The following is a 25387-nucleotide window of genomic DNA, read 5'->3' as shown; positions in this document are numbered from 1 at the left end:
TTGTGGTGTTTCCACTGTGTTACTGTGCGTGTGTACAAATACTTTACACATTGCCTCTGAGATAAGCCTGACTGCTTGTCCAGGCTACCAAGGGGTTGATCAGGGGTTATCTTAGCTGGGCGATTCCCTTACCCTGTCTAGAGTGAGGGTCCCTACTTGGACAGGGTAAATACCACTGCCAACTAGAGACCCCATTTCTAACAGGAGGCAATAAGGGGGTGGTGGAGTCAGTAACAGTTGCTTGAGGGTGTTTTGGGGTTGGAGAGCACCTACTTTTCCCTCTTTCCCAAAGTTACACTTTTGAACAGACGTATTGTTAGAAAAACACGATTCAGACACTTTATTTCTTTTAGCTACCATTTAACCAATTGCCAACAACAGCATGCACAATGATAAAGAATTATGAGGTTCAGCAGCCCCTCATGTTGGCATTCTGAACTGAGCTGACAGAGATTTTACAAGAAATAATGTTAGGACCAGGCCAAACACCTACTGTTTGAGGGGGTGGCTAATGGTTTGTTGGTATTTTTGGTTAACCAGTAGAATCTCCCAAATGTTTCCTGTTAGAAGTATAGGACCTAATTGAGAAATGGGATGCCAAAGACAGCCAGCTGCAGAGGGTTTTATATTCACTAATGGAAACCAAAGTACACATAAACAGCTCAAGCAATCCCAATAACACCATCTCTGCCAAAAAAACAGGTGATCATATTATAGGTGTACCATATTTGCAAGATCACGCTCACCCCAATCATATAGACTGAGCAATCAAAAAGTGGTGCAAATTGCACTATCACTTGAATCTCAAAGCTACACATACTTATGGACACATGCAAAATCTGAAATGCATAATGGGCCTGATTTAGATTTTGGTGAACGGGTTGCTCCGTCACAACAGTGAAAGATATCCAGTCCACCAAAATATAAATCCCATTATTTCCTAATGGATTTATATTTCAGCTTACAGGATATCCATCAATGTAATGGAGCAACCTGTCTGACGAAATCTAAATCAGGCCCATGGTCAGGTTTTATTAACCCACACAGCAAGCAAAAATCACAACCATGCAATTTACAAAGAGACTGTCACAACACAAAAAAAGTGTACAAAAAGCTTGGTTTGTATTGAACAAACCTAACACAGACAGCTAAAACACAGTACAAATATATATATAGATAGTGAATGTAGCAGATACAAATCATATGGGGACAAAACATACAACTGTGCACACATCACAATCAATGCACATCAGATCACATAATGGCATGCACATTTAGATAAGTACAGTGAAGTGCTGTTAAACAAGCGCATATCATCACTTGACCATCAGAGAGTGCTACCAGCTGTTTATTTATAAAGTCAGAGAGCTGTGTCAGAAAAGCATTTCTGAGTCAAGGAGTTAGTACTCTTGCATGCCCCAGAATGTCAAACTCGCTATTAGTAAAACTGCAAAGAAGGCACAGACCTGTCTATTTGTGTGAAGTGTATATTACTATTCCCTAAATATTCACATTTTATTCCATTCATTTTATTAAAAGAGTAGTACACCTAAAGTACTTTTTTATTACTCTTGCATGCTTTTTTCTAAAATGGGAATAAAATATAAATATTCAGGGAATATTCATAGACAGGTCACACAAATAGTGGGGACAAATGCCTTTGTAAAGGGGCCCTAAAACGTTTTGTCAGTTTGTATGGAGGATCAAAGAATATCTGTGATAGTTTGAGAGAAAGAATGATTGATGCGATGCTCATCACTCTGGGAAGAGTTAAAAAGCCATATCCAAACTATATTAGAACATTGGATTGTTGGGAGCTCCTTTGAAGGCAATGAAGTGGCTCACGGCTAATATTAGCCATTATAAGCCTTCTGTTCTAACATTCCAATGTTAGTCTTTCTGCTTCTCCCTTTTAATTTAATAAATTCTACCCTCGGTGGGTGAAAAGTTGTAATAGCCCTATAGCTTTACTGCCTCGGACAATACTGGTAATTAAAGTCCTTCTCCCTTGTTGTATGCCCTCACTGTATTTTCAGGGCCTTTAACAACCGGTGTAGTCCTTGGCAGCTGGATTTAGGGCTAAATGTAGTTCATCTTTCCTCAGGCAGAAATACTATTTACAAATGATGAAAGTTCAATAGGGTTGACAATCTACCCAGGAATGCATGTCCCAGAAAATTCACCCCAAAATCAAACTGTATTATGCTCTTTAAAAACCCCACAGCTACATCCAGGGACTTACAGGTCTCTCTAGAAACAGGAAACAGAGTTAATGATACTACCATTAGTAAAAGATTGAGGAGAAATGCAGTTTAATGGAAGAGTAGCCAGGAGAAAACACCTTCGCCCAAAAAAAAACAACACTGCCCCATGGGTTGGTTTGCAAAACAGCATCTTTATGAAACAAAAGACTTCTGGGACAGTGTCCTGTGGGCAGATGGGGCCAAGTGGAGTTGGTTGGCAACATGTGTGCGTGACAACATGTTTGGTGAAAAATGAATATTGCGTAGTGTCGCAAGAATCTTACACAACTAGGGTAGCTGAGTGATTATCTGAACCTGCTTTGCAGCTGCTGGACCTTGACACCTCACTCTCACTGCCCCCACCTTAAATTACTCCCTATACCATCACTCTCTAGAGGAAAATGTTAGACTGTCTGCCCAACAGCTTAAGTGTAGCTGAAAGGGGTTCATCCAACAGGACAATGATGCTAACTCACTAGTATATCTATGGCTGGCTAAATAACAAAGAAAAATCAGGATTTGGGAATTGCCAAGGCAAAGTCCAGTCCAGACCTCAAACCCACTGAGATGCTGTGCCAGGACTTAATGAGAGCTCTCCATAACTGAATGCCCTCAAACACCATTGAGTGTAAGCAGTATTATAAAGAGGCAGAGCCAGAATTACTCCCAGGCTGTTTGGGAAACAAGCAAGATCTTCAAGTTATTGTTGCTAAAGGGAAATAATAAAGCATTGTGTGAACTTACGTTTTCACACAAGGCTGCTGATTGTTTGCTGTTTTCTTTTAATAAATATTTACATCATATGTGTGTAGTATTGTCTCCCTAGGGTTAGCTGTAGCCATTAGAACTTGGCAAGGGTTAGATGAATGTCATATATGTCTTTATATGTAATACCATAGAATCTAAGTGTGGTTCACTTTCTTTTTCACCTCATTGTACACATTAAACAGCAGTATCAAAACACCCATGGTAGGCAAACATTTCCATGCAGTAGGCCAGTGTCATAAACATTCCCATGCATTAACACAGTGCCCCAGGTAGATACAAATTACCACTCCAGCATCACAATGCCATAAATAATTACATATATGACAGTGTTTCAGGCAGGTGCACTTACCTGGACATCCTTCTAAGGACTTCTTAGAAAGGAAAATAAAACAGGAAATATAAAATGAGAACAGATGTACACATGTTCATGCCTCCAGGTGGTGTAGAAAAAGTGGCAACACATAGCTCTAAAATCCTGTAAATATAACATTACACACTTCCTGGTGGCATATGGGAACATGCTTAAACAGTTCTATCTGTGAATTCCTAAGGCATCTTGATATCATCAAGGATGTACTTTCCTGCATACTCATTCACATAAGAGGCTTAATTCTCAAGTTATTTAGGGCCATATGCACGAAAGCTTTTTCCCATAGACACAGAATGGGTAAAATCCTTTGGTACATCTGGCCCTTAGTATCCAATTATTATGGAAAAATACCTTCCAAACGTTTTGTAGCCATAACATCTAAGAATAATCAACAATGAGAGAGAGCTTGGGGAGATCATGAATAATTGTAATTTTACTTTCAAAACCTCACATCACTCATTTAATGCTTGAAGCACTTTCCCCTGCTCTGACTTTGAGTTATACTGGAAAGGAATGAGCCTTGTAGAAGCATTAATCTGCTTTGATGGTCTGATGAAACATACCTGGACAGGATTGACAAATGAGCATTTCACTGCATCAGCATCGGGCAATGTTACGTAAAACCCCACAAATAAAACTCAAGTAGGCCAGCTTTGAGGCAGAGCATGTACATAATCTGAGTTTTGTTGAGTGCTCTTCCAAGAGTGCCCAACATGAAATGATATTAAGGAACATGGCATGGCAGTTTTTGCAAGCTATATTCGGGCCTACCTCAAATCTCTCCCGAAACATTGAGGCTCAGATTTACTAACACTGCATGAGGGTTGTGTCACTTTTGAGCAAAGCCCGATGCAAAATGTATTTTTGGATTTCCTAAGCTACAAAAAGCCTGATTTGCATAGCTTTGCGTAGCTTAGTAAAAAAAAAAAAATACAAGGTAGCCCATAGCACTGCCTTGCGTTAATATGCATGTGAGAGATGCTCCATGGGTGAAACGTTGGCGTTTCCATGCATCAGCCAATGGATTTTGACACAAACACAGACTTACTAAATGCAGTAAACCTGGGTTTGCACCAAAATGGTGCACCTACCCGAGGCTGGTGTAACGAAGAGAAATATCTTAATTTCTCCTTGTTGCTACCTATTTTGATGTTCTGCAGCACACACAGAAAGAGGAGTATGCCGCTATAGACTGTCATTGTGCAGGAAGGAATACCTTCCTGCACAAACACAACCCTGCCATGATACAAGGGTGTCTGAATTGACATTAAGCTGCCTGAAGTCTGCCAGCGCTAAGACAGAGTAGAAGTGTGTCATATCTTAGTAAATATGGTGCATTTCTGTTCTCCCCCTTTCACGCAACGCAGCACAGCAAGCGTTCACCTGTTGCTTGAAAGGTTAGTAAATCTGCCCTTGAATTAGCAAACATACTTTCATTGGTTTCCCACACTTCAACTGTGGTGCATTTGAGTCATGGGAATCTGACATGTGGGATGACGGTCAGACAGGGCTGCCCAAGACTTCTGCCAACTAGAAGTGTAGATGCTCCATTGTTCCCCATCTCACCCATCTCTAAAGTGTCCAAAGTGTCTGAGTGTCTAAAAAAGGCAACTGTCAAAGGGCTGGGTCAAACAGTTACATTGATATAGTATGACATAAGGCCTTGGGTCATTCTTGGATGAAACAAGGCCAGACAGGATTTGTATGAGGAAGGAGAAAGAGTGCTGGACACCAAACACAAGTCCCAGAATAAAGAGCTAAGTCATGCACCAGATCAGATGGCGTGAGAATGGTGAAAGGCCACATCCACCGGCTCTGAGGAGAAGATGCTAGGTAGAGTGATAGTAATGGGATGAGGAGGATAAAAAGTATTACGCCACAGAGGAAGGGATGGGTAGATCTGCACTCCAGGTGCCAGGGAATCTCTGAGGCTGTGGCAAGGCAGAAGTGACCCATTACAGAAACAGCCAAGTCGCAGGGGAATATGGATTCATGAGAGAGGAGTATTGTATGGCATGCCAGTTTGCCTGGTAGACTGAAGTGGTGTTGCATTCAAGGGAATTGTAAGATCCCACCCCAAAACTGACAGCCATTCATATAACCTGATATCTAAATTACAGGATGTATCAGCAATTAATACGACCAGCTTGGACCCGCTCCATGATCCGCACAAAGACCACCTTCTGCACATCTTATGGCACTGACACCTACCATAGAACAGCCAGCATCGAGGAACAGCCACCATCCCCAAAGCACGTCCAGGCCAAGTCACCTCACCCAGACCTCCCCTGACAGCAGTAACGGCTGGTAACCTAAACATCTGGTGGGGCAACCAACCAAACATTTAGGGTACCAGCTGCATGTGGAAATAAAAAAAAAAAATGTACTCACCCCCTTGGCTCGCCTCCTCCAGTCCTCGTCCCTCGCCGCTCTGAGTGAAGCAACTGAATGCTCCACACCAATCTAGACGCTGCTCTCATGCTGCTGATAATGTTAGCAGCATGAGAGCAGCTCCATTATTGGCTGGACCGGACTGCCTCGATGCTCCAGCAGGCACTCGGGGCCTGCGCCTGCTCTCCACTCAGCTGTCTTAGACAGTTAAGTGGAAAGGTTTACACTGCGCATGTCAGGCTGGCCATCGCAAGATGGTCGGCCAAAATGACATGTGGAGTGTAAACTGTGGAGTGAGCATCACTCCCCTGCTACCAGTCAGCAGCAGAAGCCCCACCCCCAAACACGGCTCGGCTGGGGAAAGGTAAAAATAACATTTTAATGATTGTATTCTATTACCATTTTATTTTTCACCTTTTTGGCGGCGCTGGCAGCAGGGGGCGACACTACTCTGCCCTAAGGGAGCAGCCGCTGCTGCCTGACAGTCTCCTAATACACACATTCCCTCAACCCCACTCTTCAACAGTGCCCCTCTCCATAGCCTCTCTCTGATAAACGAACAAGTTACTTACCTTTGGTAACGCTTTTTCTGGTGGATACAGTAGCTACCTGTGTATTTCTCACCTTATGAATCTCCCAATTCACCAGCATTCGACGGAAACCTTCTTCCCAGCTCTTCACATCGACGAGGACGTCACAATTGCACAGCTCTGCACACAACTCCGTCTGATGTCATCATGTCAATAAGAAGTCCTTGCCGGCGTGCTGATGTCGGTTTCACCATTTTTTACATGCCTTTGAGGCGAACAGGTGAATACCGACTTCACAAGAACAACATATATATATATATATATATATATATATATATATATATATATATATATATATATACCAATACAAATACAAATATAAATCACAATATTTGTTTATATAAAAAAACACCAAAAATGTATATATATTTATAGCTAAAGATATCTTGGTATGTCCAGACAGGCAATGGGGAGGCGGGTGGGACTGTGAGGAAAAACATTACCGAAGGTAAGTAACTTATTCTTCTGATGGCTTCAACTACCTGTGGATTCCTCACCGTATGAATAGAATCCCAAAGCAGTCCCGCACTCAGAGGCTGGTGCCTGCCGGTCACACCAAGAAATCCTGCAAAACAGAACATGCAAAATGGCCGTCCCTCATAACTTCTGAGTCTAAGCAATAATGCTTCGCGAAAGTGTGGAGGGAAGCCCAAGTTGCTGCCTTACAAATATCAGCAACCAGCACACCTCTAGCCAAGGCCGAAGTGGCAGACTTAGCCCTGGTGGAATGGGCTCTAATACCTTCAGGAGGAACCTTCTTTGCCAGTGAATAACAAATCTTTATGCAAAGAATGACCCACCTGGAAAGAGTTCTCTTGTGGACGGCTTTGCCCTTCATCTTGCCCACATATCCGAGGAAGAGTTGATCATCAATACAAAAGTCTTTTGTCCTTTCAATGTAAAAACTCAGAGCTCTTCTTGGATCTAGGTGATGAAGTCTTTCCTCCTTCTTTGAAGGATGAGGAGGATTTCTATATGAAATGGAGTGACAACCTTAGGAAGGAAAGCTGCCCTGGTTCTCAGCACCACCTTGTCAGCATCAAAGGATGGAAAAGGAGGTTTCACACTAAGATCCTGGAGCTCAGTCACACGCCTAGCAGACGTGATAGCTGTGAGGAAAACTGTTTTCAAAACTAAAAGTCTCAATGGACAAGAATGCATAGGCTCAAACGGTGAACCCATTAGAAAAGTAAGAACCAAATTCAATTCCCACTGAGGCTTGAGAAACGGAGTGGGGGGAAACTTGTTAGGCCTCTCAAGAACCTAATAACTATAGGAGACTTAAATAAGGAAGGCTGATCAGGAAGGCACACAAAGGCCGACAGCGCCGATAAATAACCCTTCACAGTCACAACTGCACATCCCTTCTGTGCTAAGGAAAAGGGTAAAAGGCAAAACATCAGACAAATGGGATCAATTTGCTTCTCTCCACATTAAGCAACACGTTTTGCCCATCTGTTAGCATAGACAGCCTTGGTGGAGTGTCGCCTGGCCGATAAGATAACATCCACCACTTCTGGAGGGAGAGAAAAAGAACTCAGATTCCCCCATTCAATCTCCAGGCATGTAGGTGCAGGCTCTTGAGGTGGGGGTGTAGATCCTGCCCCTGCGACTGCGAGAGGAGGTCTGCCCTGTGAGGGAGACGAAGCAGAGGGCACAGTGAGAGTTGGAGAAGGCCTGAGTACCACACCCTTCTTGGCCAATCCGGAACTATTAACATTTCTTGACCCCGATCTTGATGAATCTTCCTCGGAACCCGAGGAATCAACGGTATGGGGAGGAAACACGTAAAGGAACTGGCCAAACCAAGACATCTGAAACGCGTCCCTGAATGCTCCTTGCACCGGGTACTGGAGGCTGCAGAACAACGGGCAGTGCACGTTCTCCCGAGTGGCAAACAGGTCTATCTGGGGAAAACCCCACATCCGGAAGATATGAAGAACCAGGTCTGGATGGAGACGCCACTCGTAATCGGCCGAGAAATGCCGACTGAGACTGTCCGCATGTACGTTGAGAACCCTGGCCAGATGGTTTGCTACTATGCAAATCTGATGGTCCTATGCCCAGGACCAGAGCCGTAGAGCCTCTCTGCAGAGAAGGTACGACCCTACTCCTCCTTGCTTTTTGATGTACCACATCGCAGTAGTGTTGTCCGTCAAGACCTGAACTGACTAACCGCGAAGGGACGGGAGGAAGGCCTTGAGAGCCAGACGTATCGCCTGTAATTCTAACAGATTGATGTGAAACATCTGTTCCACTGGAGACCAACGACCTTTGATCTCCATGTCCCCCAGATGAGCTCCCCACCCTAGAGTGGAAGCATCCGTTATGACCGTGGCCACCGGAGGTGGTAGACAAAACAGCCTTCCTTGGGAAAGATTGCTGTCCACAGCCCACCATCGTAGTTCCGTTGCAGCATCTTTGGAGATCCTTATTGACTTCTCGAGATCCCCTTTGTGCTAAAACCACCTCTTGCGGAGCCACCATTGGAGAGCCCTCATGTGCCAACGTGCATGAGTGACCTACAGAATGCAAGAAGCAAACAGACCGAGCAGACGTAGGACCTTGAGGCCCGGAACAGCCGCTCCCTTTTAAAACATTGGAATCAACGCCTGAATGTCCTGAATCCACTGAGGCGGAGGATAGGCCCGATTCAATGTGGTATCCAGTACTGCCCCTATGAACAGGTGGCGCTGAGAGGGCTCCAGGTGAGACTTGGGAACGTTTACCTAAAGCCCAGTTTGAACAACAACTGTGTTGTCATTTGCAAATGATGCAGCACAAGCTCTGGGGACTTGGCTTTTATTAGCCAATCATCCAGGTAAGGGAATACAGATATTCCCTTCCTTCTGAGGTCCACTGCAACCACCGCCATCACCTTCGTGAAGACCCGAGGTGCGGAAGTAAGACCAAAAGGAAGGACCTCAAACTGGTAGTGTTGCAACCCTACTACGACCCGGAGTTACTTCCTGTGCGACTTCAGAATGGGGATATGAAAATAAGCACCCTGCAATTCGACAGACACCATCCAGTCTTCATGGTTCAACACCAGGAGCACTTGTGCTAGAGTCAGCATTTTGAATTTCTCCTGTCTGAGGAACCAATTCAAAATCCTCAGGTCCAGGATAGGCCTCAATCGACCATCCTTCTTGGGAATCAGGAAATATCTTGAATAGCATCCCTGACCCCTTTCCTGCTCTGGAACCAACTCCACTACACCCTTTAACAAAAGGACCTGCACCTCCTGCTGAAGCAACAGGAGATGATCTTCTGAACAAAACGAATGACGGGGAGGGATGGGAGGGATGGGAGGGAGAAACTCCTGAAAAGGAAGGGAATAACCTTTCCCCACAATATAATGGAACCCAAGAGTCCAATATGACTAACTTCCACTCGTGGAGAAAATGAAATATCCTGCCCCCTACAGGAGAAGCATGATCCAAGATGGATAGAAAACTAGGGCTGCTTTCCTTGTTGGGTTCCACCAGAGGAAGAGGATGAGGCAGGATACTGCTGGGTGGTTCCTCGTGTTTCAACCCTCCCCCACCCTCTAAAAGACCTATAAAGAGGGTTGGAAGACTGTTGAGTGCTGGATTGTGGCCTTCCACGATAAGAGGATCCACAGCCAAACCCCCTAAACCTCCAAAAGGATCTAATGGGTGTGGATGCTGATGCCTGTAGCCCAAAGATCATGCAGAAGCCCTGCTGTCTTTAAAACGTTCCAAAGCAGAGTCGGCCTTGGCCCCAAACAACTTCTCGCCATCAAACAGAAGGTCCAACAAAGTTGTTTGAACATCCGTGGAAAAGCCAGAAGACCTAAGCCACGCATGCCTTCAGGTTGCCACCGAAGTGCCCATTGCCCTCGCCACTGAATCTGCTGTATCCAGACCCGACTGGATAATCTGCTTGGCCGCCGCTTGAGTATCCAAAAGGAGCTCATCAAACTGCCCCTGCACATCCTGAGGCAAGCTCGGCACCACAGCTCTTGCCGTGTCCTTCAGGGCATGAACATACCTCCCCAGCACACAGGTAGCATTGACCGATTTCAGGGCCATACTGCATGAGGAGAAACCTTTCTTGGTCGCTTGTTCCATTCTCTTAGACCCTCTGTCCGATGGAGTAGCAGGAAACGAGCCAGGTGCAGAACGGGCAGAACAAGAAGCTTGTACCACCAAGCTCTAAGGAGTCTGATGTTGCGATAAAAACTGAAGATCCCCAGGAGCAACCCTGTACCTCGTAGCCACAGTCCTGGAAACTGCTGGAGTTGTGACAGGTTTTCTCCAAATGTCTAAAATGGGCTCAGTAAGGGCATCATTAAAAGGGAGTAGGGGATTCACAGACATAGAGAAAGGATGCAACACCTCCGTCAAGATGTTTGTCTTCACCTCCGATGCTGGTAACGGAAGCTCCAAGAATTCAGCAGTCTTCCTTATAACAGTGTGATAAGATTCTTCCTCCTCTGTAAATTCGCCCGGGGATGAAAGATCCCACTCAGGGGAGGTATCCAGTCCAGGACTTGCAGAGTCCAGACCCTGAAACTCCCCCCTAGGCACAGGAATCTCTCCTTCCTCCAACCGCTGTTGCTGATATTCCCGCTCTTCCAAGAGCCTCAAGGCTCTCCTCCTTGATCTTAATCCAGCCTCCCATCTCGGCGTCGTCAGAGAGTTAGCCGACATCGATAACACCGGTTTCAAGGCAGATGGACACTCTGGTGGAGGAGATGGTGGAGATACACTGCGTCCCGACCAGGATCCATCAGGCACCAGCATCGACTACATCAGCGCCGTCGGCAACATCATTTGGGGCAACAATGTCATCGGCGCTGAACCAGCACTCTCAGCCAGATAGAAGGGTACAAACGGAGCCTGTTTGTACGGCGCCAGCGAATCCAAAGAGAAAGCTAATGGACCCGTGGGACCAGCCGGTGCACCAGCAGGGGCCATAGCCTTGTTGAAAATGCTAAAAATAACATTAAGAAACGCCGCTGGATCCGCTCCCGGAGTCAGGAAGGCAGGAAACCTCTGCTCATTATGAGGCGCTTGGGTCGGATTTGAAACTTGCGCCACCGGCTCCTGATCTAACACGGGTGAAAAGTGAGTTGGAGGACTTGCCAGGGACTCAACGACCTCAATCAGCGACAGCGACGGAGAAGCCTGTGTACTCTGAAGCTGAGGAGTGATTGTTGGACTGACCTCCCACGCCTTACCGTGCTGTCTCGGACGGGACCAAGACCGAGACCGATCTCTGGAAGAATGGCGTCAAGAATCGTGCCTGCAACGCGTGTGAAGAAGAGTCCCTCGCCTTAGATCTTCGATGACCCTTGTGTCCCCTCTTAGCTTTTGCTAAGAAGAGTTTAGCCTCTCTTTCTTTCAAGGCCTTCGGGTTCATCCGCTGGCAGAACACGCACCCCTCCATGTAGTGGCCTGAAATTAGGCACCACAAACAGTCCTCATGAGGATCTATGACTGACATTCAACCCCCGCACTCATGAAAAGGCTTAAAACCTGATTTCTTTGGTGGAGACATTGTAACTAGTACAACAAGAAAAAATTCGAAACAGTAGCTGCTCGAGAGCCAGGAAAAACTGTTAGCGGCGAAGGCGCAGAAAAAAGGGAACTGACGTCAGCACGCCGGTGAGGACTTTCTATTGCCACGATTAGGTCAGATGGATTCGCGCGCGGAGCCATGCAATTGTGACGTCCTCGTCGACGTGAAGAGCTGGGAAGAAAGTTTCCCTCAAATAATGGCACATTGGGAGAATTCCTAAGGTGAGGAATCATAAGGTGAGGAATCCACAGGTTGTTGTATCCATCAGAAATTTCATTTTTTTAAAGCGCAACTCAAAGTTAACTCAGAGCTTTGTGATTTACCTGGTACACGTTCTTTGCAGCAGGCACATTATCCCTCTGCTCTACTTTATGATGATCAAAAGCTGCCACTAGACAAAATTATAATCTCTCAACAGCGTGACATTAATCAGCAAAGTTATCTTGACATTTTTATTGCTGCCTGAAAACTGCTGAAGCATAGAAGTTCACTGCTTTTAAACCCATAAGTTATTTTTAAACACAGCGGACTGCACCAAAGTCAGTGCCAAGTTCGACTGCACCGGTCTCATCCAGTGGTTAATCTGAGTCAGTCGTTTCCGGTGCGCTGCACTGGCGCTTATTTTTCAGGGCCGGCGCTTAGTTTTCTGAATCAGGGATTTACTTCAAGCAAAATACACATATGGGAAACAGAGGAAGAGAAAAACAAAAAAGCATCACACACGGAGAAAGCAGAAAGCTGCAAGAGTTAGCTGAAGAGGCAGGGAGTGGCTTTAAATGGATTGAAGAGGCCCGTGATGGCTTCAGGTTTACGCTGCCTCAGTATTCTGTGCCTGCACATTTAAATGCAGCAGCTGCGTGTTTCACAGGACAACTTTGGGCACCGGCACGTTTTTCTTTACTAATTAAGCACTGGTTGCATCGCCAGAAAGCTGGCCTTGAGTTGCATATTTAGCCTCTTACCCAACATTCCCTATAGCCTGATGACGTACCCCAAACATCCCATTTTAGCAAGATTGTAAAATAGTGCGAAATTGTCTGTCTGGGTGCACCATCTAACTTCCCTCCTGTATCTTCAGTACTCCTTCGGAAGCCACTTGCTTTCCCTCAGCCAATCAAAAAATTCCAGCAGCTAATGAGCATCACTTGTACCAAAGCCCTAGACAGAGCTGGGAGGAGCTTTGAACACTATGCATTCTGGAAGATATAGTCTCACCCATGTAACATGTATAGTAACAGATGTGGTTTGTCACTACCGCTCAATGCTGTTGAATCACATATATTCCAACACAGACTCACAGCAGCTTTACCAATGATTGCAAGCCAGATGTTCTGTTTTTAACCAAAACATGGCTGCTACAGGGCTCTACTCCTGATGTGATTATGTCTTTTCCTCCCAATTATTCAATTCTTCGCCTTGATAGATCACTTGGTAGAGGGGATGGAATTGGAATTATCGATAAAAATTCAATTCAGTGTTCCAACAACTCCCTTTTTATCCCAGATTGTGAGAGTCTAGCATTTTCACTTGCACTAGATGCCACTTTTACCTTTTCGGGCATTTTGATATATTGACCCCCTGGCTCGTATGGGAAATTTATTCCGGCCCTTCCTGAGATTGTAGCAACCTATGCCTGTAAACATTCCAACTGCTCCATTTTAGGGGATTTTAACAGACATGCAGAGGACCTTTGCAGTGGTCCTAGTACAATGCTATTAGGGGATCTAGTAGTGTTAGAACTTCCTCAGTTAATATCCGGCCCCACACACTGTAAAGGACATATGCTCGATTTAGTTTTTAGTGACATCTCCAATATTGTAGCAGATCCTCCCCTCCCTTTAATCTGGACCAACAACTTTTTAATTACATTGACCCTTTGGACTTCCATCCCTTTAATCCACCATTCGCATGGCCACCTAACCATTTGTCAGTGGTCAAAACTAAATAAAAAAGACTGGGTTAATACCCTTACCAATCTGCAGACTACTATATTTCCCGACCTATCCTACACGGCAGACAAGTTTGATAAATTGATTTCTCAATCCTTAGATACTGTACTACCCACCAAGACCATAACTAAGACCACTCGTCCAAAGATCGCCCCCTGGTTTTCCCCATACCTGTTAGGTCAAAAAAAGGAATCTATGCGGATGGAGAGAAAAGAGAGGAAATCATATGATCCTGGCTTAAAAAGAGCTTATAGAAGCCTTACCCGTTCCTTCCACTTTGAAATTAAATTGGCGCAGGCTTCCTACTATACTGCTAAGATTGAACAATCCCTTGGTTCCCCTAAAGAGATCTTTTCAATCGTCAGAGAAATGACACAGCTTCCCTCGGGTACAACCTTGACAGAGGGTTCCCAGGAACAGAGCAATGAATTGGCCCGCTTCTTTCTGAAAAAGATATCCAACATTCAGGATTCCTTTTCGGTCAGTCTAATTTGAGTCAGAGGGATAATGGGGTGTCGTGCACGGACGGTTTATCCCCCTGTGCACAACTCTCAGCATTTCAGCCCATTGAGGGTAAGGAGGTATAGGAGTACCTCTGCTCCATCAAATCAGGCTCCCCCTTAGATCCATCCCCTCCCTCCATGTTGGTTTTGGGCTCAGAAGTTGTAACACCGGCTCTTACGAGGATTCTCAATGACTCCTTGTCCTCTGGTTGTCTTCCTCCTCATTGGAAACATGCTGTGGTCAAGCCTTTATTGAAAAAACCTAATCTCGACCCCTCTCTCCCCGAGAATTACAGACCTATTGCCCTTCTCCCAATTGCATCTAAGATAATGGAGAAACATGTCAACTCTCAGTTGTCAGGTTTTTTTGGAAAAACATAACTGTCTTCATGACACCCAAATGGGCTTCAGACCTTTTCACAGTAACGAATCTGCCCTTTTGGCTGTTAATGAAGACACTAGACACTGCCTAGATGCAGGCGGCTATGCAGCCATTATTCTTCTTGACTTGAGTGCGGCATTTGATACTGTGGACCACGAGATTCTGCTATGCAGAGTCGCCCAGATGGGATTTGAGGGTAAATGTCTTAAATGGCTGACATCTTTTCTGTCACATAGGATATTTCAAGTTTTGAATCATTCCTATTATTCAGATACTTTTCCCTTGACATGTGGTGCTCCACAGGGCTCTTCTCTGAGTCCTACGCTTTTTAACATTTATATGCCCTTGTTGGCAAAGATCGTAGAACCATATGGAATATCTCTCATCTCCTATGCGGATGATACTCAATTGTTTTTTTCTTTCTGCACCAAGAGTTACTCAGAATCTGCGATCATTTCCTCTTGTCTGTCGGACATTGCAGGTTGGATGCTGGATAGTAAATTAAAACTAAATGATGGAAAAACTGAGGTCATGATGCTAGGACATTCTCTGTCTCCCCAGACCTCCTTACTTGCGTCAGTAGGATTAAATACTCTTCCTCCCTCTAAAGACACCATCAAAAGCTTGGGCTTCTGGATGGACACACACCTCACAATGGAATGCCATGCAAAGAAACTAGCTTCCTCCTGCTTTTGTACATTGAGGACTTGTAGGAAAATGTTTCCATTTCTTCCTTTTTTAACCAAAAGGCTTATTGTTCAGGCCCTAATCCTTTCACGTCTTGATTATGGCAATGTCCTGTTTATGAGCTCCCCTAAATATGTTTTGAAGAGGCTGCAGGTAATTCAGAATGCCGCTGCCCGTCTCTTGTTAGGCATTCCTAGTCATATTTCGGCAAAACCCGCCTTGGCCTCCCTTCATTGGTTACCAATAGAACAGCGCATACATTTTACAGCAGCTTGCGTTGTTCATCGAGCTCTTCATAACAGATGTCCAGCTTTTCTTAAACACATTATAACCCCTTACATTCCCCAACGTCTGCTCAGATCCTCATCTGCATCCTTGGTCAAGATACCCCGGTTTAAAAGATCGAGACGGGGAGGCAGATCATTTGCCTTTAGGGCAGCCCAACAGTGGAACTCCCTCCCGGTCAAAATTCGTTCAGTAGACTCTGAACTGTCTTTTCGGACATCTCTGAAGACCTTCATTTTTCCCTCATAGGGCCTCTCAGCTGTTGTCCTTCTCTGGTTCTGCATTTAGCGCTGGGAAGCCTTTTGGCAGCCATGCGCTTTATAAAACACTAAAATAGAAAATAGAAATAGAATGTACCTTAATCCTGCTGTGCTGCACCTCTGCTATTCCATTAGTTCTGGGTATGCATCACCGTGATGTATAACACCACCATGTCATCCCTGGGCCTAGCACAGAGCTGTCGGTGTACCTTCATCATAACTGGAGGTACTCCCTAGTATACTAGTACTTGGACCCACTCATTGAGCTGTGCATCTCAACCCAGCCCTGGAGGACACCTGTTTCTTTAGGAGCTGCACCTCACAGCTCTGCCAGCGCTCCTCACACATCACCTGCAGCACCCCTGCGATTCCAGAATCCCACATGCAGCCTCCCCGTGGTACCTCACTTGACCCCCCCTGATATTCCTGCATTTGAACTTGCACAAAGCAGCCTGTGCATGTCAGCCCTGACCTGCTATGCGAGCACTAGAACCTGCACTTCAGTCCTGCCCTGCTGGGCCCCCATCGCTGCAGCATGGATCTCCCACTCCCACAACGCCGGCTGTGGGAAACACTCATGTAGACAATGTAAGAAAACAGGGCACTTTAACATAAGATCGATGGCAGACTGAAGGCCTCATATAGACTGAGAAATACTGTTAGGCTGCAACTGACACCTTTTGGAACGTCATAGAGAAATGACTAATATCAAGTAACCTGGATGTCATGCTACAGAAAACGCTGAAACATTTATGGCTGTTCCACCAATGTCATTATAGAAAATATTTCCACGAAACCAGAATCTTTATTGAATCGACCGTAGCTCAGTTGTAGTTTCCAATCAAGGAATGTAGTGTAATTGGGTGTGAAGTACCAATATAGACCGGTGCTATACCTGGCAAATGCATTCCATACATAGACAAAAGCGCTTCAAATTGAAATAGTTTTAGCCTGAATAAGAGAGGGATGATCCTTCAGAAGCTCCGCTTTACTCCCCGAGAGAACACACACTCAGCAGGACGCGCGCCCATTCTGGGGGGTGGGGCCTGGACTGCAAGTCAGTGGATTAGCCTCTTCTTGCCTCCTGGCCATTCAGGACACAAACGTTGTCAGACAACGCTCTCTCAAAGACATTCTGGCACCATACAAGCCACACTCAAATACTGATAGTTATACCTCAGTCTTGATGCAGTTGGTACAGCTACCTAATTAACCAACCTTAACCACCATGGTAAATAAATCCCAGGCAGTAATGCTGAACCCTAAGGGGCATATTTACAAAGATTGACGCATCGCTGCACTAAGGCAGTGATGCATCAAAATATCTTGCGCTTCTGGAAGACAATTTACAACGCCATGGATGTGTCGCCTTTACAGTGCGGTACACCATGGCATTAGGTCCCAAGGATGCGTCAGAAATTTTTGAGCTTCTGTGGGAAGGATACTGCAACACAGCTGCCTCAAAAGTGGCGCATTGCTGAAGTTGGGCTTAAGACAAGTGCAACTTCAGCAATGCGTCAAAATACATAGGCGATGCGTCGGTTCTGACTGACGCCAGTAGCCTAATGTGTGGGGACCAATATAATAGAGTGTGAAATGAATGGTAGAAAACTCACCTTGGACTCTATTACATTGGTCCTTGATGTAATGCAGACTAGTATGAAGTATGCAATGTGTCACATTACAGCAGCCATAGTCTACTTAGGTGTGCATAGATATCTAAGTATGTGTGACATATTGAGTGACACTTGAATGTGAGATGATACAAGTATATGTTGTAATGTAAAGTGGCAATTCATGTGTTACCTACCTTATATGTGTACTTACCTGTTGTGCTTTGGACTCGCTTGGCTGGACTTGGGGACCCATTCCTATATGAACATGTGGCATTCCTGGCCTGTCCCTTACATGGAGTACACAGCGTCACAGTGCATTGCTGCAGAGAATGATAATATAGCAGGTGCCATGGTTCAAGGTTGGTCAACGGGTCCTACAACATGATTGTTACATGTGTAGGCCTACTTACTACTATTTGAGGGGATATGATTTATTTACTTATTACAGTGTGTTAAGTGACTTCGGCAGTTCAGATTCCTATTGCACAGCCATTGCGCCATTTCCTACGCCTGGGTTACAGAGGAGTAGGAATTTTGATGCGTTCCAGGCTTAATGTGACACATCTACAAGATGTCACACATTGCCAAACTCGTAAATATCACTGCATCAGTTGTGAGTGATTTATGAGGGAACGCCTACCCTGCATACATTATAAACTGCGTGGCGCAGCCGGTTCTACCGCAGGTATTTTTTGATGCAGTCCTACAAAAACAGACGCATTGGGGCTAATGCTTCACCTTGTAAGTATGGAGCAAAGAATGTTCCGCAGGAGCAGCAAAAATAATGATGCAGCGGTGGTGCAAGCTCCTTGTAAATATGCCCCTAAGTGCACTATGTATCTGGCAAGCCTCAATGTACCCGTCCAACTAATCCTCATGCAACCACACCAGACACTATCTGCATCGTGCTGCCATTAGTCTGCAAGGGTGTAGGATAGGTCAGCAATATGGAGAACCATGACGTATGACAGCAAAAAACAATGACATCACTGGCTTTCTCCTAGGCACTGTGGTCATTGATGGTACAGACACAGTCATTAGGACTCCTACAATTTCAATTTGTCAATTAAGTTTTACTGCACATTCGAAAGGATTTTTAGGTTCCTGGCATTAGGATTCTGCATGAGTCTTCCACCAATCATTACCCCAATTCCACACAAATGTTACAGCATGCCATCCCCTAAAGGCACAGCTCATTATGCCACAAACAGGCAAACAGGGAACAGAGAAGCCTCAACATAAAATGTAATGCAAACGTTCATCTCAACAGTCAAATAAAGACTCATGCCTACATCTTGGCGGAGGCTGGAGTCAGCTGAGGCCATTGAGGACAGGAGGTGTGCTGCAGGCAGTCTCAAGTTACACAACATAGCCCTCTGCAGGCACCTTCCAATCCTATACAACAATGCCCCACCCCTGCTAGTACCACTACTGTAACATCTGATACATGGGACAATCATGCGACTGCCACAGCACTAGAATCCTGGAGTATCCCCGAACCCTGTATGTTGAACCAGCCTGGTTGATGCATCGCTGATACAAAAAAACAGTACACAAGTATCAGTACCTTTTCTGGGAGTGCAAAGCATACTGGGAGCAGGTGTGATTTTTGAAATATCAAGGAGGGAATATTAAGGTCACATATTTCATGACCAGAGTATCGAGGATCAACATATCGACAGGTATATATATTCTATACCTGGATGGATGTGTACACCCATGCCCTTGCCTTCTATCATGTATCCTGAACAGCACAGCTGACTCGCATTTCCCACCCACTGCGGCCACCAGCTAGAAGGAAGGACTTTTTCCTAGATGGTCTGCCATTTGTTGCAGCATATATGCCCTGTGCCAGGAGTTTGACCATGTAGGCGCCCTTTCACTCCAGTAATACATCCATTACACCGACTTGGCCCGGAGGACCTTTCTGAAATGGGACATACTGGAACACTTTCCTACTCTCGCATCACCTCACCTTGCTTCAGACTAGAAAGTGAATAGATAATATTTTTTTTCAGGATTCCTTCCTCCCAGTTCCTTGACTTCCGAGACCATTGGTCCTCCAGGTATTCTTGGAGTGATTGTTTGTGAAATCTGACATTCAGGACTATGAAAATGATATGTATTATAATGTATTACGCCCAAGTATAACATGACTTGAATTGGTGGAATAATCGATTGTTTGCAGAGCTCGACAGATCTCAGCCTTGAAACAGATTCACAGTTGTCTGTAGATCCTGTAGCACTTTTTAGAGCCGTATCCCGGGGAACCAAAAGCAATCCAGCAAACATGCTCAAACCAGCCCGCTCCCTTCATCTCTTCCTGCTAGCTTTTTCTTTCCATCCATCCTGTCTTCTTCTCTCCTCTCTCTCTTCTCCCTCTAAACATTGTCTGTCTACTTTCCCCTCCATCCGTTCTTCTGTTTCTCTCTCTCATGAAGCCTCTCCGTGCCTTCTTCAATTAGCATCCAGGAGTAAGGGGAAGAGATACCGGGCTCTCAAACCCAGCCTCCAAGGGCACATGCCCAGTGGAATAAAAGGTATGTCCAGCCCTGAGCTGAGTCGGACGTGAGGAGCCAGTCATCCATGGAGGGATAGTCTAACATGCCTTTTGCATGCCTGCAACAAACCTGACACCGCTGCCATGTATTTGGGGAAGGGTTGGGTGCTAATTTGAGGTCCAAATCGAAGTAGTGTTTTTTTTCCAAATTTGAAAATCTTAGACCTCTTTTGTGTTGATTGGAATTGAGTGACAACAGTAAAAAAACATTGGCAAAACCAATAGACCTTGCTATGCAAGAGCTATTTGCATTGCCATTGTGTTTTAGCCATGCTGTACACCAGCGCGGTGAAGAGTAGACTAGAATGGTCTAGAGTTAATTGGTGTAGAGTGCAGTGGCTTAGAGAGGTGCAGCATAGAGTGGTGCAGAGCAGAGTGCAGTTTTATAGAGTGGATTGCTACAGCTGCGTAGAGTGTAAAGGCATGGAATGCGTTGGCATATAGTGCTGAAAAATGCCATAGAGTGGTGCACAGTAGAGTGCAGTGGCATAGAGTGCAGTGGTGCAGAGTACAGAGGTGTAGAGTTCAGTGGCGGAGAGTGAAGTGTTACAGACTAGAGTGATGTACAGTACAGTGGTGTAGAGTAGAACGGCATCGAGTGCAGTGGCATAGTGTAGAGTGGTGCAGAGTAGAGTGGAGTGGCATAGAGTGGAGTATGCATGGTGTGGTAGCACAATATCATTACAGACAACGCATTTTCAATTGAAATGACCATTACATTTACACAGACATACAGTTTTACCTGTAAAACCATACAGCACACCACTGATAATGTGCGGAAATGCCATCACCTAGTCTATTGATTTGTTTTGACTGTATTCAAATATTAGTTTCCACCACACTTCAAAATGACTAATAATGTGCTATATTTGTGTTTTCCAAATTCTAATATATCCTGAAATGTCTGCATAATTCATTACAGACATTTAAACTCTCTTGTGTGCTGGAAAAAAGCTTTTCACAGCCAGATTACCACATAAGTCCTCTCACTTTGAAGTCAGAGACAGAAATGTAAACATCAAGATCCCTCGGAAGACAGAGCCTGGCATATGACCTCCGTCTTTGAATTCACAGCAAATCTGCCAAGATAAGAACAAGATCTAAAGGCCTGTTTCCAGAAAGGAAGCACTCTGAAAGATACAGTAAACAAGGAATGCTCTTCATGAGGGACAAACTCAAGGTAGATAGTCTACGACAAATAAGGCCAGCAAACAGGAATCAAGCAAATGTGAGTTACAAACCACAAGGCCAATGGTACGCAATGGACGGAATGCAATCACAGGGAAGGTTTCCAAATGTCCCCAAGATGTCTTTAGCAAACCAGACAATGGTAGGCTTTAACATAAAAAGAAATAATCTCAAGAAAAATAAATAGATGGTTTGAATAAGCCAAGTGATCTTTGGACTCTACGATCCAAGAGTAAGTATAGGATTTACACATGCATGGACCACATGTCGCTGTTGACAATGAATGGTTCATGGGTCGGTGTGGTAGGTGTGTAACAACTGTGCAGAGTATAAAGTCAAGTCAAGACATGTTATACGTTACTGTCCTACGTTATGACATGCACATGTCTATTCTGTTTTATAAACCACCCCAGCAATTTTTATAAAATTCAACAATCACTGTATTCTAAAATGAAAGCTTCCAGAGTCAATGGATCATTGTTTTGGTTTTGTTTCTTTAAAACTAGCCAATATGATAACATTTAAAGCCGAATAGAGCTATAGCAGTAATTGAGTTGATACTTAATGAAGAAAGCAGAGCATGTCCATCATTTTTAGATTTTTGTCTTCGTGCAGGAATGGCACTTCACAAACAATGGAAGCAAGAGCATAATGTGTAGATAAAGCAGCAAAAACAGAAGAAAAACTGGCCAAAACCTGCCTTCATTTGTGACAGCACCAGAGAGGGCACAAAAATGAAACGGTAACTTCAAGCGCTCTTCAGAACTCATATTCTCATGAAGCAGAAACATGCACTGCTATTCAGCTGTCATTGTACTGCATTCTAGGCCATAGGGCAGACTGCCTGCCGTAAAGTATGGTGCAGGGTTTCTCCTAGTGTGGGAGGTTTGGTCATGTTTTCAGTTTTGAATGTGTTTTTATGTGTGTGAATAAATCATCTTTCACTCTCCAGCTCTTTAAAAAAAACTTTTAAAATCTACTTGGTGTAATAGCAAGGTACATGTAGAGGTTTTAACAAATGCTCTACCTCAACAAATGTTATGGAAACTACAAATTGTCTCCATTTTTAGGTCTCGCCTAAGCAGCACGTGCTGTCGCTTTGAGAAACGGCCCGTATTTATACTTGTTTTGCGCTGCATTTGCGTCATTTTTCGACGCAAAAGCGGCGCAAACGTACAAAATACAATTATATTTTGTAAGTTTGCGACGTTTTTGCGTCAACAAAATGAAACAAATGCGGCGCAAAAAAAGTATAAATATGGGCCCCAGTTCCCCAGCCCCAAATGTTATTCCACATCCTCGCAGACTGCTAACTTGTTTCTTTTAATTGGTCCTGTGCCATTTGTTCACCCAATCCTGTATGCCTTCACAAAGGGAGTTCAACCATTGTGGTAGAACCGATCGGCATTTGTAGTTTTGCTTCTGTTCTGTATTTTGTTTGGATTTGCCATTGTTTAATTCTATTTGTTACGACTGGAATATTATTTTTAGGCACGGGGAGAGCCGAAGCCGAGAATCGAACCTGGGCCCCAGTCCCAAAGCCTGCATCCCTGTATGTTATGCCACATCCTCTCAGACCGCTAACTTGTTTCGATGACTGTATCCAGTTTGGATGCCTTTCTGCTTTAAAGTTTCATTACAGTGCTGTTCTGCCACGTTTCCGGGGAGCCATGAGGCATTTCAGCCCCTCCCACTGCCCCTTGTGCTCCCGTCCCGGCTCCACCCGCCACGTTACCTGTTGCTCAGGTGTACCCTTCCGCCCTAGCCAGGATAATGGGCTGCATGGCTGTACACTTGTAAGGTTCCAAAAGCGAGACCCATTGGCTATGCCAATGCTTGTTCTACGTTTATCAGTGTCACTGAAGAAGTTCAAACTAAGCTATCTTCTGGGGAACGCAGTCATTAATTGATGTGGATTTCCCATTTTCTCCATAGCTCGCCCGCTCCCAGTTGTAGTTTCTTCCAGTCTACTGCTGGTGTTGCTGGAGGAGGTATCTGGAAGCAGATGAGTTTCTGATTTGCTGATAGTATGATTTCCGGTTCACACCAAAAAATGAGGAAGATGGAGATTTTATAGTGTTTACAATTTTTTGTTTAATAATATTTTTGGGTGAATTTGTAGTTTTTTAAAAAATTAGAATTCTGAGCCCCAAAGTGTACAAACGGAGTGCTGCACCCTGAATCACTCATACCTTCATACATGGAAGTCTGGTACAGTGAGGTGTCTGGTCAGGGAGTTGACCACCTGCCACGCTGTCATCTGGTGGAGTGTGGACAACCACAAAACAACATCCTTGGGTGATGAGTAATCTCTTCAACCCTGCATTTTAATGGTGGAATTTAACCTACCCGAAATGGCATTATCAGGTTGGTGGGAAAATTGTTATGTAAGTGATGTGGGCTTGGGACTGTTCCGCATTGGGCATAATCAGTGAGCGTGGCTTTTGTGTCGGCAGCTGGCGTCCTAAAAGTGTAAGAGCCCTTAAACCAGTGCTTAATTTGTGCTTGTTGTTTCCGGTGCGGAGCAGCGGCACTTATTTTGAGGGCTGACAGGCTGACACCTATTTTTCTGCCTCAAGTATTTACTGTGAACAAAAGACACATATGGGAAAGACGGAGGAAGAGAAAAACGAACAAGCTTCCCAAAAGGGAGAAAGCAGAAAGCTGCAAGAGTGAGCTGAAGGGGCAGGGAGTGGCTGTAAATGGATTGAAAAGGGCCAAGATGGCCTCAGGATTACGCTGCCTCTGGTCGCACATTTAATTGCAGCAGCCGCGAGTTTAAGAGGAGGGCTGCGGGCACCGGCACCTTTTTATTTACAAATGAAGCACTGCCTTAAAAGAACTGCAGCCACTGCCCGTTCCAAGTATAGCGTTCCTGCCGAGAAGTTCTGGTACTATCTTACTTAATTTAAGCATAAAAGCCCACAGTGGAAAGCAGGTGAAGAGAAGCAGATGGAACAGAGCTTTGAGCCCTGGCACTCATTTTTCTGCAAGTTAGGCACTGCTGCCTGTGAGGTGCGTGGCTGTGGTGCCCCCAACTCATTTTCGGAAGTACGGAAGACCGTCTAGTTTAGGGACCCTGCTCGCTCATGGGATGGAGGAGGTACGTGGATACAAAATAACTCTGGATGCTGCAGGTTTCCGTAGAACATGAGCGATGCATTTACTAGTGATCCCCACAGTCAGAAATCAGCAGACCAGGGGTTTGGCCGATGCTAAAGAGTGATGGTGCACTGAACTGATGAAGAGAAGCGTGTTGGATAGTATCACATGGGCTTTATCAGTTACGTTTGCATGAATACGAAGCTGCACTTCCTTCAAGCCATTGCCCTTCAAACTGTTTATTTTCTTTACCTACTCGTCATCATTTAGAAAACTCAGGACATTGCTTCATTTCTATTTTATTCTTGCCAAATCGCCCCTGTCTTGCTTTAAGCCAATTCCATATCAGTAGTATCATAATGTAGCCTAACTACCTTACTCCAAAACAGAGTTCTCAGCACCAGAAAATTGTCTGATGAAAAGAGCTAAGAGGCAGCGCAATGAGTAAGAACATCGAATGGACATATTTTAGACATTAGTCAGAAATTACAAGTAAATGTAGTAAAGAGATTAAATCAAGGCGAAAGGGCTCTTGCTGTAAAAATATCACCAAAAAATGAGGAGGATGGAGATTTTATAGTGTTTAAAATTTTTTGTTTAATAATATTTTTGGGTGAATTTGTAGTTTTTTTAAAAGTTAGAATTCTGAGCCCCAAAGTGTACAAACGGAGTGCTGCACCCTGAATCACTCATACCTTCATACATAGAAGTCTGGTGCAGTGAGGTGTCTGGTCAGGGATAATCAAGCCTTCCCGGTGGTCCAGAGAATTTGGCATCCTCGGTGGGGCGGGGGCTATACGATTCCAGAGTGCCAGTGAGCTCGTAGGGTTGCTGTCACAACACAGTTTCGGAGAAACTGGCCTCCTGGCACCTCAAACATAGTAGAAACATCTGCAAACGGCATGAGATCTGGGTCTCGGTACAGCTCCCCTACATGAGTGAACCC

This window comes from Pleurodeles waltl, chromosome 7 (assembly GCF_031143425.1).
Source record: "Pleurodeles waltl isolate 20211129_DDA chromosome 7, aPleWal1.hap1.20221129, whole genome shotgun sequence".
In the NCBI taxonomy this organism is placed as follows: domain Eukaryota; kingdom Metazoa; phylum Chordata; class Amphibia; order Caudata; family Salamandridae; genus Pleurodeles; species Pleurodeles waltl.
The sequence above is the reverse complement of the archived record's forward strand: the minus strand, read 5'-3'. Positions refer to the sequence as shown.